The sequence below is a fragment of the Hylobates moloch genome, unplaced genomic scaffold (assembly GCF_009828535.3).
Source record: "Hylobates moloch isolate HMO894 unplaced genomic scaffold, HMol_V3 SCAFFOLD_13, whole genome shotgun sequence".
Classification (NCBI taxonomy): domain Eukaryota; kingdom Metazoa; phylum Chordata; class Mammalia; order Primates; family Hylobatidae; genus Hylobates; species Hylobates moloch.
The window spans coordinates 41483564-41496049 of NW_026652288.1; the positions used below are offsets into that span (position 1 = coordinate 41483564).

At 40.8% G+C, this 12486-nt stretch overlaps 1 long non-coding RNA gene across 1 annotated transcript in view; it reads left to right on the forward strand.

Moving 5' to 3' along the window:
• Window positions 1–12486, forward strand: part of LOC116809429 (uncharacterized) — a 15454-nt gene continuing 2968 nt past the window's right edge. The window contains exons 1-2 of the long non-coding RNA XR_004369847.2: window positions 1–125; window positions 5597–5733. This is a non-coding gene — a long non-coding RNA (uncharacterized LOC116809429). The remainder of the gene's footprint in view (window positions 126–5596; window positions 5734–12486) is intronic.

The following is a 12486-nucleotide window of genomic DNA, read 5'->3' on the forward strand; positions in this document are numbered from 1 at the left end:
ACTACTCAACCGCCCCAGAACGGTATTGATCCGCCGCCGCTGGCTGCGGGCGAGGGTGGCGGTGTCAGTCCGGGCAGCAGAAAGGCCTCGGTCTCTTGGTTCCTTTTCGGAGCTGCTGCGGGCAGGTGAGTCGGCCTCGGCTGCTTCAAGGGGTTATTTTATAAAAGAGGAAGAAAAAAAAAAATAAAAGCTTAGGGGGGGGGGAGAGACGGAGTTTTTGTAAATTTTGGGGAAGTTTTAAAAATTTTTTTTAGGTTTTTTTTTTTTTTTTAAATAATAAATGTATGTTCCAAGCCTGGAGCACACACTTCGCACGCTCAGCACTAACCGCCGGGGAGAAGGGGCTAATTTTTGTATTTTCAGTAGAGACGGGGTTTCACCATGTTGGCCAGGCTGGCATGGAACTGCTGACCTCAGGTGATCTGGCCGCCTAGTCCTCCCAAAGTGCTGGGATTACAGGCGTGAGCCACCACGCCTGGCCAGTTTTTCTTTTTTTCTGATGTAGGCACTTGTAGCTTTAAAATTCCCTCTTAGTACTGCTTTTGCTGTATCCCATAGGTTTTGGTATGTTGTGTTTCCATTATCATTTGATTCAATAAATATTTCAATTTCCTTTTTAATTACTTCATTGATCCACTGGTCGTTGGGGAGTATATTGCTTAATTTCCATGTGTTTGCATAGTTTCCAAAATTCCTCTTGTTATTAATTTCTAGTTTTGTTTCATTGTGGTCAGAGAAAATGCTTGATATTATTTCAGGTTTTTTTGTTTTTTTTTTTTTTTAGACCGAGTCTCACTCTGTCACCCAGGCTGGAGTGCAGTGGCGTGATCTCAACTCATTGCAACCTCTGCCTCCTGGGTTCGAGTGACTCCCTTGCCTCAGCCTCCCGAGTAGTGGGGACTACAGGCACGTTCCACCATGCCTGGCTAATTTTTGAATTTTTAGTAGAGATGGGGTTTCACTATGTTGGCCAGGCTGGTCTCAAACTCCTGACCTTGTGATTTGCCTGCCTCAGCCTCCCAAAGTGTTGGGTTACAGGCGTGAGCCACTGCACCTGGCCCTGTTTTTTTTTTTTTAAATGTTTTAAGACTTATTTTGTGACCTAATAGATGGTCTATTCTTGGGAATAATCTATGTGCTGAGGAAAATAATGTGTATTCTGCAGCCATTGGATGAAATGTTCTGTAAATATCTATTTGATCCATTTGTTTTATAATGCAGATTAGGTCCAATTCATTAATTTTCTATCTGGAAGATCTGTCCAGTGCTGAAAGTGGGGTGTTGAAGTCTTCAGGTATTATTATATTGGGACCTGTCTCTCTCTTTAGCTCTAATAATATTTACTTTATATATCTGAGTGCTCCAGTGTTGGATACATATACATTTAAAATTGTTATATCCCCTTGCTGAACTGACCCCTTTGTCCTTATATAGTGACCTTCTTTGTCTCTTCTTATAGATTTGTCTTGAAATCTATTTTGTCTGTTATAAGTATAGCTACTCCTGCTCTTTTTTGGTTTTTATTGGCAGGGAATATCTTTCTATCCCTTTATTTTCAGTCTATGTGTGTCTTTGTAGGTGAAATGTCTTTCTTGTAAGCAACAGATCAGTGGGTCTTTTTTTTAATCCATTTAGCTACTCTATGTCTTTTGATTGGAGAGGTTAGTTCATTGGAGAGTTTACATTCAATGTTATTATTGATAAGTAAGAACTTACTTTTGCGATTTTGTTATTTGTTTTCTGGCTGTTTTGTGGTCTTCTTTCTTTCTTTTCTTCCTGTTTTCCCTTAGTAAATGTTATTTTCTCTGGTGATATGATTTAGTTCCTTGCTTTTTGTTTTTTGTTTGTGTATTCATGCTATGTTTTTTCGTTTGAGATTACCATGAGGCTTGCAAATACTATCTTATAACCCATTATTTTAAGCTGATAAAAACTTATCACTGTTTGTATAACAAACAAGCAAAAAGAAACCTAATAAAAAGTTTACACCCTAACTTCATCCCCCCCTTTTTAATTTTTTGTTGTTTCTATTTATATCTTATTGTAACTGTTCATGTATTAAAAAGTTGTCATAGTTATTATTTTTGATTGATTTAATCTTTTTTGATCATTTAATCTTTCTGCTTATGATAAGAGTAGTTTACACACCACAGTTACAGTGTTATCATAGTCTGTGTTTCTCCATGTACTTACTATTACCAGTGAGTTTTGTACCTTTTCTTTCAAATTGAAGAACTCTCTTTAGCATTTCTTGTAGGACAGGTCTGGTATTGATGAAATCCCTCAGTTTTTGTTTGTCTGGGAAAGTCTTTATTTATCCTCCATATTTGAAGGATGTTTGGACTGGATATACTATTCTAAAGTAAAAGTATTTTTTTTTATTCAGCATTTTAAATATGTCATGCCACTCTCCCTTGGCCTGTAAGATTTTCACTGAAAAGTCTGCTGCCAGGTGTATTGGAGCTCTATTATATGTTATTTGTTTCTTTTCTCTTGCTGCTTTTAGGATCCTTTCTTTATCCTTGACCTGTGGGAGTTTGATTATTAAATGCCTTAAGGTAGTCATCTTTGGGTTAAATCAGCTTGGTGTTCTGTAATCTTCTTGTACTTGGATATTTATATCTTTCTCTATGTTTGGGAAGTTCTCTGTTATTATCCCTTTGAATAAACTTTCTACCCCTGTCTCTCTACCCTCCTTTTTAAGGCCAATAACTCTTAGATTTTCCCTTTTGAGGTTATTTTCTAGATCCTTTAGGGATGCTTCATTGTTTTTTATTATTTTTTTCTTTTGTCTCTTCTGACTGTGTATTTTCAAATAGCTGTTTTCATGCTCACTAATTCTTTCTTCTGCTTGATTCATTCTGCTATTAAAGGCCTCTAATGTATTCTTCAGTATACCAGTTGCATTTTTCAGCTGCAGAATTTCTGCTTGATTCTTCTTATTTCAATCTCTTTGTTAAATTTTTCTTATAGAATTGAATTCTGAATTCCTTCTCTGTGTTATCTTGAATTTCTTTGAGTGTCTTCAACGCAGCTATTTTGAATTTTTCATCTGAACATTCACATATCTCTGATTTTCCAGAATTGTTTCCCACTGCTTTATTTAGTTTATTTGGTGAAGTCACATTTTCCTAGAACGTCTTGATACTTAAGGATGTTTGCTTGTGTGTGGGCATTGAAGAGTTAAGTGTTTATTGTCTCACCTGAAGCCAGCAAGTCCCAGAGGTTCACTGTCTGGGCCAGACTACTGCAAATGTTCCCTTAAGGCTCAAGGGCTCTTAAGTCAGCTTTTTTTTTTTTTTTTTGGATGGTCCCTGGCCTGGGACTCACCCTTCATGGGGGTGTTCTCCTCTTGGCCCAGGGCAGGTCCAGAAATGCCCACCAAGAGTCAAGTCCTAGAATTGGGGACCTCATGAGCCAACTGGGTGCTTTACCCAGCTGTGGCTGTGCTGTTACCTAAGGTGCAAGACAAAGTCCCCATTCACGTTTTCCTCTGCTTTTCTCAAGCAGAAGGAGTTTTTCCCTGTAGCTACCACAGCTGGTAATATGCTGAGTCTCACCTGAAGCCAGCAAGTTCCAGAGGTTCACCAAGGCCCTTGATGTAGTACCTGGGTATAACTGGTGGTTATTCAGAGCTCAGGGGCTCTTCAGTTAGCAGGTGATGAATGCTACCAGGACTGGATCTTTCCCTTCAAAACAGTGGGTTCCCTTCTGGCCCACGGAACGTCTAGAAGTGTTGTCCAGGAGCTATGGCCTGGAACAGGGGCCTCATGACTCTGATGCTTTGTCCTGCTGTGGCTGACCTGGCATCCAAGATTCAAGACAAAGTCCTCGTGGTTCTTCCCTCATCTCAAGTGGAACGAAGGGGTCCTTTTGGAGCTGCAAGCTGTGCAGCCTGGAGTTAGGGGAGGGGTGATGCCAGCACTCCCTTTGCTATGCCAGCTAATGTCTCAGTAGGTCATGTACCCCCCAAGTCCACTGTCTCTGGGCCTAGTTCAGCACTAAGACTCACCTAAGAGTTGCAGTCCTATGGCCTAGACTACCTTTCAAGTTTATTTAGAGACCTAGAGCACTTTAGCCCTCAGTGGCAAGGTTTGTGGGAGCTCAAGTTCAGACTGCTGGGATTGGCAATTCCCCTCTGGCTAGGGCTGGTTGAAAGACTCCCTCTGTGGGTGGATGTCAGCTGAGTTTGGTCCGGTTTTCCTTTCTGCTATAACAGGACAGCACCAAGTTTAATGCCTCATAATTGCTGTTTTCCCTCCCCCGGCACCCATAGATGCTCTTTGCACCATGCCACCAATGCCACGGGATGAGGAGGGGTGGCATTGATGATTCAGAACTGTTTTCTCTCTCTCTTCATTGCCTCTTTCAGCAATACAAAGTTAAACTCAGGTATGATGAGGGCTTACTTGATTTTTGGTTCCTACGAAGGTGTTCTTTTCTGTGTAGACCATTGTTAAATTGGTGTCTGTGCAGTGGGGGGTGGGAAGGTGATCGGTGGAGACTTCTATTCCACCATCTTGCTGTGCCTTCCTGTATCCCATTACTGATAATGTATTGATCACTTGGTTAAGTTGGTGCTTTCTCAGCTGTAAACTTGTATGTTTTTTCCTTTATAACTAGTTAAGTATATTGTGAGGAACTACTTTGAGACTATGTAAATCCCTGCTTCTTATCAGACCACTAATTTTAGAAGAATGGGTTAACCTATCAGAGAAGAGTGATTATCTTTCGTTTCCTAGAAATGCATAAGCCAGACAATAAGGGGAAGCATCCCTGAAAGCCAAATGTGCTAGTCAGGATGGGCTGGGTTATGCTGTGACAACAAACAACCCTCAAATCACAATGACTTAATACAGTAAAAGTTTATGTATCTCATTTTTCATGTTCATTGTGAGTTGCTGGGGGGTTCTTCTCACTCAGGGATGCAGGCTGACTGAGGTCCATTTGGACACAAGCTTCCCTAACTGGTGAGGCAGACAAAGAGAATGAGAGGCTGACTGCAGTGGCTCATACGTGTAATCTCAGCACTTTGGGAGGCCGAGGCAGGTGGATCACTTGAGGTCAGGAGTTCAAGACCAGCCTGACCAACATGGTGAAACCCCGTCTCTACTAATAATACAAAAATTAGCTGGGTGTGGTGGCGCATGCCTGTAACCCCAGCTACTTGGGAGGCTGAAGCGGGAGAATCAACTAAACCAGGGAGGTGGAGGTTGTAGTGAGCCAAGATTGCACTGTTGCACTCCAGCCTGGGCAACAAGAGCAAAACTCTGCCTCAAAAAAAAAAAAAAAAAAAAAAAAAAAAAAAAAAAAAAAAAAAAAAAAGAAGAAGAAAAAGGGAATGAGGTGATCATACTTTGGCTTCTCCCAGGGATTGAAACACGTTACCTACATTATACTCCGTTGGCTAAAGTAAGCCATGATAGTCCTAGCTTCCAAGAGGTCCACTGAGTGTAATCCTAGCATGTGCTCACAAGAGTAGAACTGAAATGCTTGTGAGTAGCCTCCAGGACTTTAACACCATGTCTCTTGTACTTCAGGTTTCACTAGTAGGGTGTGGTAACTCAGACTATTTCCAATATTTTCTCTCTTTCAGAAGACGGAGTATACACCTCCACCTGTTTGAGTTCAGGCTTGCCCCTGTGACTGCTTTGGTCTTTGGAAACTGGGCTGAAGGACAGGGTGCCAGTTCCAGGCAGAAACTTTGAGATCCAGGGCATGACTCATCACAAGGTACATCAATGATTGTCCTGTCCGGTTTTGACACTTCACTGTGAGAATAAAATGTTTCAGAGATGGGCTACTCCTTCCTCATGGGTTTTGGAAAGACTAAGACATGTGGGACCAAGTTGAGCAGGGCCCAGCGATGCCCCGCACAGTTGCAGCAGACAGGCAACCTCAGTGTAATGACGACAAGAAATACATGTCTGTTTTTGTACACCACTGAGATATTGAGGTTGGTTATTATCAGGCCAGGACTAGGGTGCTGAGAGTAAAGCACTCTCATTGGGGCAAGCTTCAGGGGGCGCCAAACAGTGTAGTAATCAAGGTGAGTGATATTTTCATGCAATTACTACCACCAAAAGTAATGTAAAATAATCCATGATGAACAAAATATCCAAAGTCAGAATCAAGACCAGATGAGCAGTATAGCTTAGCAAAAGCTCACTGAAGAAGAGTTTTTATGCAACTAAAACAAACTCTAGCTGGAGTTTTAGCAAGAGAAGGGAAGGAACAGAAAGCTGTAGGAAATAATAAAAAAAAAAAAATGTCAACAGCAGTTAGAAATGTGTTTCTGAGTTAATGATTCATTATTACGTTTTCTGTTTTGTTTTTACTGAATTTTTTTTTTTTATTATACTTTATGTTTTAGGGTACATGTGCACAATGTGCAGGTTTGTTACATATGTATCCATGTGCCATGTTGATTTCCTGCACCCATTAACTCGTCGTTTAGCATTAGGTATATCTCCTAATGCTGTCCCTCCCCCACTCCCCCAACCCCACAACAGTCCCTGGAGTGTGATGTTCCCCTTCCTGTGTCCATGAGTTCTCACTGTTCAATTCCCACCTATGAGTGAGAACATGCGGTGTTTGGTTTTTTGTCCTTGCGATAGTTTACTGAGAATGATGTTTTCCAGTTTCATCTATGTCCCTACAAAGGACATGAACTCATCATTTTTTATGGCTGCATAGTATTCCATGGCGTATATGTGCCACATTTTCTTAATCCAGTCTATCGTTGTTGGACATTTGGGTTGGTTCCAACTCTTTGCTATTGTGAATAGTGCCGCAATAAACATACGTGTGCATGTGTCTTTATAGCAGCATGATTTATAGTCCTTTGGGTATATACCCAGTAATGGGATGGCTGGGTCAAATGGTATTTCTAGTTCTAGATCCCTGAGGAATCGCCACACTGACTTCCACAATGGTTGAACTAGTTTACAGTCCCACCAACAGTGTAAAAGTGTTCCTATTTCTCCACATCCTCTCCAGCACCTGTTGTTTCCTGATTTTTTAATGATGGCCATTCTAACTGGTGTGAGGTGGTATCTCACTGTGGTTTTGATTTGCATTTCTCTGATGGCCAGTGATGATGAGCATTTCTTCATGTGTTTTTTGGCTGCATAAATGTCTTCTTTTGAGAAGTGTCTGTTCATGTCCTCTGCCCACTTTTTGATGGGGTTGTTTGTTTTTTTCTTGTAAATTTGTTTGAGTTCATTGTAGATTCTGGATATTAGCCCTTTGTCAGATGAGTAGGTTGCGAAAATTTTCTCCCATTCTGTAGGTTGCCTGTTCACTCTGATGGTAGTTTCTTTTGCTGTGCAGAAGCTCTTTAGTTTAATGAGATCCCATTTGTCAATTTTGGCTTTTGTTGCCATTGCTTTTGGTGTTTTAGACATGAAGTCCTTGCCCATGCCTATGTCCTGAATGGTATTGCCTAGGTTTTCTTGTAGGATTTTAATGGCTTTAGGTCTAACATTTAAGTCTTTAATGCATCTTGAATTAATTTTTGTATAAGGTGTAAGGAAGGGATCCAGTTTCAGCTTTCTACATATGGCTAGCCAGTTTTCCCAGCACCATTTATTAAATAGGGAATCCTTTCCCCATTTCTTGTTTTTGTCAGGTTTGTCAAAGATCAGGTAGTTGTAGATATGTGGCATCATTTCTGAGGGCTCTGTTCTGTTCCATTGATCTATGTCTCTGTTGTGGTACCAGTACCATGCTGTTTTGGTTACTGTAGCCTTGTAGTATAGTTTGAAGTCAGGTAGCATGATGCCTCCAGCTTTGTTCTTTTGGCTTAGGATTGACTTGGCGATGCGGGCTCTTTTTTGGTTCCATATGAACTTTAAAGTAGTTTTTTCCAATTCTGTGAAGAAAGTCATTGGTAGCTTGATGGGGATGACATTGAATCTATAAATTACCTTGGGCAGTATGGCCATTTTCACGATATTGATTCTTCCAACCCATGAGCATGGAATGTTCTTCCATTTGTTTGTATCCACTTTTATTTCATTGAGCAGTGGTTTGTAGTTCTCCTTGAAGAGGTCCTTCACATCCCTTGTAAGTTGGATTCCCAGGTATTTTATTCTCTTTGAAGCAATTGTGTTTTTACTGAATTTTTAAAAGCTTTAAACACATAAAGCATCTCAAACAACAGATTGCAAAAAGAGAGTAAATCAAAGAGAGAAAAACACAAACAAGGAATGTTTTAGAAATTTAGGCCCAACACTGGGCACAGTGGCTCACGCCTATAATCCTAGCATTTTGGGAGGCTGAGGTGGGTGGATCACCTGAGGTCAGGAGTTCAAGACCAGCCTGGCCAACATGGCAAAACCCTCATCTCTACTAAAAAAAAAAAAATACAAAAAGTAGCCAGGGGTGGTGGCACACGCATGTAATCTCAGCTACTCAGGAGGCTGAAGCAAGAGAGTTGCTTGAACCCAGGGGGCAGAGGTTGCAGTGAGCTGAGATTGCGCCACTTCACTCCAGCCTGGGTGAAAGAGCGAAGCTCTGTCTAAAAAAAAAAAAAAAAAATTAGGCCCAAACTGCACCTCCCTGGAAAGAATTAGGGGCCAGTTTGGAGCGAAGTGGTGACGGTTTAGTGAGGCCCCTCCAGCCTGACAGGGGAATTCCTCTTCTGCTATGTGGTTTTTAAAACCAAGGCTTCGCTACCCAGGAAGTTAAGTTGCAACAATAGTGTTTTCCATTTTCATCTCAGAAAGGTAAATAGATAATTTATTTAAAGCAATTCAGATCTATCTCAAGCAAGACAGACACATAGAAACCATAGTTGAATCGAAGATAAGTTTAAATACCAGGTTGATTTAGCCATCTGGATATTTTGGCAACCAACAAATGGAAGCTTATTTGACTAACTTCTCTCAGTAAACAATCCGAGAATCTGTCATTTGTGTTGGGAGTGATACAACCAGTTATCATAATGAAAGAGGCAAAATGTATATTCTAGAAAGTAAATAAAGGACAAAGGCTTCAGCATCTGAGAAGATTTTCAAGTGCTGAATGTGTTAATGTGACTTTTTTTTTTTTTTTAACATTAGAGACTCTATAAAATTTAAAGGCCGACAATAAGATTAAGTCCTAGAAACTGTGGTTTGCTGCCTAGAGCAGTACCTGCAATACACTAACTGTTCAACATGTTTGTGTAAAAGGAGTGTTTTAGTGAAACTTTAGTGGAAGTTTGCCACACACTAGACTGTAGAAAAGGTACTATATTCACTTGCATAATTTGCTTCTTTTTGGAAAAAGTTATTTCAACAGTAAAGCAGGACACATCCGAATCTTTGCAATAAGATGTAGTTCAACAAAAACGCATCTCGACAGTTGAACAGCCTAGACCGTACTGTCCCCTGCTGTGGCTGCTTTGTCAGCAACTTCAACTCTAGCACAAATGTAGAACTCCTAGGGAGTGAGACTGCAAGTCAAAAAGAAAGAATGCAGTTTCCTTTCAACTGGTAACTTTAAAAATATCTGTATTAAAAAAATCTGTATTTCTGCTACAGGAAATAACCCAACTAGAATGTACAAAACTAGAAGACACATTTTCGCCTCATTAGCTTACTTAAATAAAATAACTATAACTGTTAAAATAGTGTTTTAGGCCGGGTGCAGTGGGTCACCTATAATCCCAGTACTTTGGGAGGCCAAGGTGGGTGGAACTCTTGAGGTCAGGAGTTCGAGACCAGCCTGGCCAACATGGTGAAAATCCGTCTCCACTAAAAAGAGAAAAAGTAGCCAGGTGTAGTGGTTGGCACCTGTAATCCCAGCTACTCGGGAGGTTGAGGCAGGAGAATCGCTTAAACCCAGGAGGCGGAGGTTTCAGTGAACCAAGATTGTGCCACTGCACTCCAAACTGGGTGACAGAGTGAGACTTCATATTAAAAAAAAAAAAATGTTTTAATTACTGCTTTCATGGTAACAAGTATAATGAATGACTATCAATAATTGGTGATGCTTGTGAATACTGATTTTTCACAGACGTTTAAGCTGTTGTTTTATATTTATGAAGGTCTTATGTTAGAAACTATTGATACTGTATTAAACTTTATATTTCAGAAGTTCTACTTGCTAGTTATAGCTTTAAATGTCAAATTATTTTGTAGATCAAATAATATATCTCATAGGTAAGATTTTTTTATACAACACCTGATTGTTTCTTCAATTTGTAATTAATCTCAGTAACATCAAATTGTTTTTGTGGTAGAAATTTACTACCTGAAAAAATATTACTTTATTATTTAAAAATTCGCCTAAATAAAATATAAATTTGAAAAACAGTACAAGATTTCATGAATTTATTAATTTAATTTTTTCTTTCAGACAGGATCTTGTTCTGTTGCCTAGGGTGAAGTGCGGTGGCACGATCATGGCTCACTGCAGCCTCGACCTCCTGGGCTCAAGTGATCCTCCCACCTTCGCCTCCTGAGTAGTTGGGACTGCAGGCATATGCCACCATGCCCGGTTAACTTTAGTATTTTTGTAGAGATAGGTTTCACCACGTTGCCCTTGCTGGTCTTGAACTCCTGGGCTCAAGCGATCTGCCCGCCTTGGACTCTAAAACTGCTGGGATTACAGGCGGGAGTCACCATGCCTGGCCGATTTCGTTAATTTAAGTGTATGAGTGTTAAAGAAAAGCAAGGGTGCTGTTTAAGTTCTTCAGCTTCGTTGTTACAAATAATCAAAAGGGAGAGTTGTTTGATTCATTCTTTCCCTCTAGGACAAAACATAGCCTCTGTTGTGAAATAAGAATTCACTCATGATGTAGATACACCTTCCTGGCACCATGTTGATTAAAACATACTTTTAGAATATAATATCTCAAAAAATATGTTTAGATATATATATATATATATTTTTTTTTTTTTTTTTGAGACGGAGTCTTGCTCTGTCGCCCAGGCTGGAGTGCAGTGGCGCGATCTCGGCTCACTGCAACCTCCGCCTCCCGGGTTCACGCCATTCTCCTGCCTCAGCCTCTCCGAGTAGCTGGGACTACAGGCGCCCGCCACCACGCCCGGCTAATTTTTTGTATTTTTGGTAGAGACGGGGTTTCACCGTGGTCTCGATCTCCTGACCTCGTGATCCGCCCGCCTCGGCCTCCCAAAGTGCTGGGATTACAAGCGTGAGCCACCGCGCCCGGCATATTTTTTATGTTATAAATTCCATTACTTTGTTAGAGACTCAAAATTACTGTGGCTTATATGTGATAAAGGTGAAAAAAAGGTTCAAAGCTCCTTCTCTGCTAGAGTTTTATATTACAGTGGAAGGAGGTAAACGAACAAAGAAATAAATCTAGTAACTGAATGAAACGAATGTTATTTAGCTACTGAAATAGTGGTATGAATGACACATTTTTATTCCAGAAAGAGAAAAAAGCTTATATAAAAGTATACCCAAGAGAGCATGTTTACTGAACAGATAATGAGGGAAAGCACGAGCACTTGTTGAGGGGTAGAAGACAAGGCTGGAGAAATAGGTTGGAGTCAGATTGTGAAGGATCTTGGAATAACAATTTATAAAATGTTAATTTTAGCTGGGTGCAGTGGCCCATGCCTGTAATCCCAGCACTTTGGGAAGCTAAGGAAGGTGGATCACTTGAGGTCAGGAGTTTGAGACCAGCCTGGCCAACATGGTAAAAACTCCATCTCTACTAAAAGTACAAAATTATCCAGGCGTGGTGGTGCATGCCTGTAATCCCAGGTACTCAGGAGGCTGAGGCAGGAGAATTGCTTGAACTCAGGAGGTAGAGGTTGCAGTGAGCCAAGATTGCAGCACCACTGTACTCCAGCTTGGGCGAAAAAGTGAGTATCTGTCTCAAAAAGAAAAAAAAGGTAATTTTAAGTTATAGGCAACAAAATGCCACAGATGCCTTTAATTGATTGTGACCTGATAGTATTTCTATTTTAGAAGTATGTATGTGTGTGTCTCCTTCTCCTTCTTCTCCTTCCTCTCCTTCCTCTCCTTCCTCTCTCTCCCTCTCCCTCTTCCTCTTCTTCTTCTTCTCCTTCTCCTTCTTCTTCCTCTTCCTCTTCCTTTTTCATACGGGATCTCACTCTGTCATCCAGGCTGGAATGTGGTGGTGTGATCATAGCTCATTGCTGCTTCAGCCCCCTAAGTAGCTGGAACTAGAGCTGCATGCCACAACGCTTCACTAATGTAAAGTTTTTTTGTAAAATGGGTCTCACTATGTGACCCAGGCTGGTCTCGATCTCCGTCCTTAAGTGATCTTCCTGCACTGGCCTCTCAAAACTCCAGCATTACAAGGCACAGGCCACTGAGGCTGACCTATTATTATTCCTTCATGGCATTTTTCCTTCAATGAACTTGACATTTGATTTAGTTTGTTGAAACTGGAAATGATTAACTTGCACCCATGAAACTAAGGCAGTGCTGAGAGTTGGAGAGGCAGGGAAGACATGCTATTGTGGTTGTCCCTCTGAGATGAGACAAAATCTGCAAATGAGG